We start from the raw sequence: 4,788 nt of genomic DNA, 5'->3' as shown, positions 1-4,788 counted from the left end.
AAAAAAGAAAGAAAAGACAAGAAAGCAAGTCTTCAAAAAAATAACTGATGGAGGGTAAGAGACAGTCACCCTTTCGTGGTAGTTAAGCCAAGATGGAGGGGGAAGGCCCTGCCGTATGCAAATTAGATCCAAAGTATCCATAGAGGGACAATGAGGAAAACCGGGAGTAGCAAAAACAATAAGAATAGGATAGTGAACAAGAAAGAGAAGGACAGGTTCCTAACTACTCTCGGGCTGTTGAGAGGAAAAGGTTGAGGACAGTCACTCCACCTCCCTCTGGCCCAGCCTCTTCAAGGCAGGGCGTCTATTGTCATCATCATGTCCACACGATGTCAACATGGGCACCTCCCCTTCTCCCTTCTCTACCCACAGGCATGTCCTGCACTGCCTATAGAGGTAGGGGAGGAAGGGTATTTGGAAAGACTTGCCATTGTCAAACCACACGGGTTTAGGGAGCCAATCGCTGCCTCTTCAGATTTAGGGCAAGTCATGGCGTTTAAGAGAAGAGCTGGAAGAACCCAAATTGTGTGACAGGGGGCTGGGCGCAGAAATTATTTTCAAGAATAAAGAGAGCACAATGGGTCAGACCATCCCCAAAGCTGCCTCCTTTGGGAGTCCCATCTCAGCAGCAGGTAGCTGGATCCAAAGGACGGGTCCCCCTCCCCCAACAAGAAATGACCCAAGCCCCCTACAGTCGGTGATACTGGAGGAGAAAGGAGAAAGAAATTCTTTGTACACTTTTCACGTGGTCCCAATTCATTTGTTTGCCTTGTTAAGGATTAAGATGATTCCAGATCATGCTTGCTGACGTACACCCAAGATTATCCCGCTAAATCTCCGGACGTGCCAACTGGAAAACAAATGATGATTGTTCTCTCAGAAGATCTTTGTTTTGGACTTTCATGGCCTGTGGGGCTCCTTCCAGTGCCAGCCTGGAGGCAACCATGCAAACAGGAAGCAAATAAAGCCCTGCAAAGCAACAAACAAGGGCCCACTGCTAGTCCAGCTCAGCCAACCTGGAGGCGGGCCTCTGCGCCAAGTGCTGAAACAGCATGCCAGAATCACACAGCAGAAAGTGCAGGCACCTGGAAGAAGAGCCAGAGTCATGCCAGGCCTCAGTGAGTGCAGAACTGGGCAGAAGTTTCAGCCACTGGGGCCAGCTGGGCCCAGAGCTGGACTCTGGGCTGCTGACAGAATCAGAACTCTTGGCAGCGGTCAAATGAAGGCAGCACTGCCAGCAGGTCCTGAAGACAACCTGTGGCTGATGCACACACAGCCAGCACGCCGTGAGCCCGGGGCGGTCCGACTGTCTAGCAGCAACTCAGTGTGCTCTCTGCTCCATCTCCTGCCTCCTACTTCGTGTGGCTCTCTGGCCCCGCATTGCTTAGGACTTCCGAGTGAGGACTGACAATGGGACACTAACACAGAGTGCAATTTCCCCCAGTCCAGCACTTTACTCGCCTCAGACCTCACAAACAGATAGCCCTGTCTCCACCCTGGAAAGGGTCCTGGACGCCCCTTCTACAGAAGCAGGCAGGGCCAAACGCACCAGAGCAAGGGACGTGTGAGCAAGCTGACACGTTATGAGAGAGATACTCGGAGATCTTCCTTGGCTCCCTCCCATCACCCACTGCCTTGATCCATTTAGGAGGTCCTGGTCAGGGTTGTAGGGTCCCTGGTGCCGTAGTAGGTTAGGAATTGGACTGCTCAACACAAGGTCAGTCATTCAAAACCACCTGGTGTTGAGGGCTTCCTTCTCTTGTCAAGAGTCACCATCTCAGAAACCCACAGGGGCAGTTCTGCCCTGTCCTACAGGCTGGCCATGAGTCAAATCGACTCGGAGGCTGTTTTTGTGCGCGCGTGCGTGCGTGCGTGCGTGCGTGCGTGCGTGTGTGTGTGTGCGTGCGTGTGTGTGTGTGTGTGTGTGTGTTGTATTTTTTGGAAGTTGCCTCAGTGGCAGTGGGTTTGGTTTAGGTTTGGTTTAATAGGCTCATGACCAGGATTTTCCCAGGAGCCAAGGAGGGGGTCTTCAATTAAGGGAACTCATATAAGTGCATTTCTTTGTTTCCCTAAAGGCTCAGCCATTAGAGAAACAAATTAAGCATTTGTTAAAAACGAGATGCATTTTACGTGGCATTTGGGCTCTCAACTTCCGTTCCACTAGGTTTTCTTAACCTTCATTTTTTGTAATGGAATCACTGAGAACAAGGCAAGAGGAAAACGAACTCTATCCTAACTACTGTCTATCCATTAAATCCTGCTCATCGGCATTTTATTTCTTTATTGTACAAAGCCAATTTACAGGACTGTGACGTCGAGAACAAGAGCCACAGGAAGATTAAGGGTCTTACTTTAAGGGACACCACCATGGGTCCACCGCAGTCCCACAGTGACGTGAGACGGCAGGTCTAGGAATGACAGTAGTGCAGAGGAAAGCATTTCCATTCCATCCCCTAGAGCAGTGGTTCTCAACCTTCCTAATGCCGAGACCCTTCCATCCAGTTTCTCACGTTGTAGTGACCCCCCCCCAACATTATTTTCATTGCTTCTTCATAACTGTCACTTTGCTACTGTTATGAATCGGGTGACCCCTGTGAAAGGGACGTTCGACCCCCAAAGGGGTCTGGACCCACAGGTTGAGACCCGCTGCCCCAGAGGAAGAAACTTGTTTTCCATTAGCCCTAAATTACCAGCAGCTCAGCAGTATGGGATGGTCACCCCGAGAAAGGCCCCGAGGTTGAGCGCAGAGTCAGACTGCCTTCTTCAACGGCCTCCAGCTGGGGCGCTTCGAGAGCTCCACGCCTCTCTCAGCGTCCATTTCCCCACACTTAAAACCCAGACTCTCGCCACCACGTAACCGAGCAGACTTCCAAAAGCTCATGGAAAAAATGGAAAGATTATGAATTTTCCCCCCCCCACACACCTTTGAAGCCCCTTCATCCAATGGGTCTGGCTTTTCTGACATTTCCCGTGTTTATTCAGCTAATCTTTGTTAACTACCCTAAGCATTTAACAGATATTAACCCATTTAACCCTCACAGCAACTCCTAGAGGAAGGGTATATATTTATTCCCATTTACTGATGGGAAAACTGAGGCACCGACCTATTAAGTAACTCATTTTAAGAGACTGCTCAGCATATAGCAAGTGCTCAGTAAATGGCGTTCTCTGTTATGAGCCTGAGAATTTTACACAGGCTTAAGCAGGTCAGAGGGAGATGCCGAGTGGCCAGGTCAAATTCATACGCTATTTACTGTAGTCTCTTTCCAGCTTCACTCCTTCGTTCCAAACGCTCACATAAAATGACCATGAACTAATTACCTGCTTACAGAAGGCTCTTTTAGCTCTCCGGCACCGCCGTCCTCACACGGGCCCATTTTATCTCACAACGGCATTCCAGTTCGCTGCATGAGGGGAGGAGCCTTCAAAACACTCACAAAAAATTGAATAAAAAGATAATTGACTTCCGCGTTAACTGTTTGAAGCCCCCTTGGATAGCCAGACACTGGCCACGCCATAGGGGTGGTCTGACAACCAGGAACTAGGCTGAGCTTCGGAGCTGCCTTAATACGCCCAAAACATGTTAAGTGGTCAGTTTAGCTTGACTCTGGGGAACACAGTTGGCCTTAATCAGCCAATCCAAGAGCTCTTGTGATTTCTGAAGCCTGAGATCGATTTCCCAGGGATTTTTTTTCTTAACCAGTGGATCTGTGGTGATATTAAGATACGGTGACCAGATTTTAACATTGGTGAAGCGGAACACCATTGATAAAACTCATATCCTGTCGAAATAGCCACACGGCAGCCAAAAAACATATACCCTAGCTTGTCGTGCATTCTTTCCAAAAATCAGGACTTTTTAAAAACGCTGTGGGATGTGGGGAAAATTGTTAAAAACTGGGACTGTCCCACCCAAAGCAGGACATCTGGTCACCTTAGACTCACTACTTCAAGAGTCAACCAAATTTGTTTTGTTTGTTTGTTTTGTTTGGTGGCCTTTGGTGTTTTTATCATTTATCTCTGCAGCCATGGTTCAGAACACGCACAGAACATAGGCAACTCCGCAATCTCGGCATGCACAGTGAGGTCAGTGGTCTGATGACACATGTTGACAGTCACGCCACCACTCGCCCCCTCTGTTTCTACAAGGCAACCTTCCCCGAGGCTACTGGTCAGGAGCTGACAGCAGGGCCGACATAAGAGACTGCAGACCCGCCTGCTTGGCGCTGAGTGTCACGCCAAACACGCTTTCGAGAGAGTGGGGGAGAGACCTTGGCAAACCCGGGTGAAGACCCATCCGCATCAAAGTGACGCCATTTGGACTTGGCTCGGATAGAGCTTTGCCAGACGTCACACGACCCAAACGGGCCAAAGGCCAAAGACCTTTACGCTGAGTGTGAGGTTCACTGCTACAGCTCCCACCAGCACAACCCATCTTATCAGCCATGAAACAACAAGTTCTCGCTCCCCCAGGGCCGAGCCACCATCTTCCGACATAGAACAGGGACGTCCGAGAGAGCGAAGAGATGAAAGAGGTGGGCTAGAACACAGAACCACGGGGTGTTTAAGAATCCCGGGCCGAGGGTGGAAAGGGGGAACCGACTGCAAGGATCTACACATAACCTTCTCCCTGGGTGAAGGGAGTGGGTAAGATATGACAAAATAATAATAATTTATAAATTATCGAGGGTTCATGAGGGAGGGGGGAGCAGAGAGAGAGGAAAAAATGAGGAGCCAATACCAAAGGCTCAAGCAGAAAGCAAATGTTTTGAGAATGATGAGGGCAAC

At 49.5% G+C, this 4,788-nt stretch overlaps 1 long non-coding RNA gene across 1 annotated transcript in view; it reads right to left on the bottom strand.

Moving 5' to 3' along the window:
- Positions 1-3,489, bottom strand: part of LOC123521416 — a 72,596-nt gene extending 69,107 nt beyond the window's left edge. The window contains exon 1 of the long non-coding RNA XR_006679860.1: positions 3,322-3,489. This is a non-coding gene — a long non-coding RNA (uncharacterized LOC123521416). The remainder of the gene's footprint in view (positions 1-3,321) is intronic.
- Between the last annotated feature and the right edge of the window lie 1,299 nt (positions 3,490-4,788).

The sequence above is a fragment of the Echinops telfairi genome, unplaced genomic scaffold (assembly GCF_000313985.2).
Source record: "Echinops telfairi isolate 266 unplaced genomic scaffold, ASM31398v2 ScPeMD7_18;HRSCAF=68, whole genome shotgun sequence".
Taxonomy (NCBI): Eukaryota; Metazoa; Chordata; class Mammalia; order Afrosoricida; family Tenrecidae; genus Echinops; species Echinops telfairi.
This window is presented reverse-complemented; position numbering and strand designations above follow the sequence as displayed.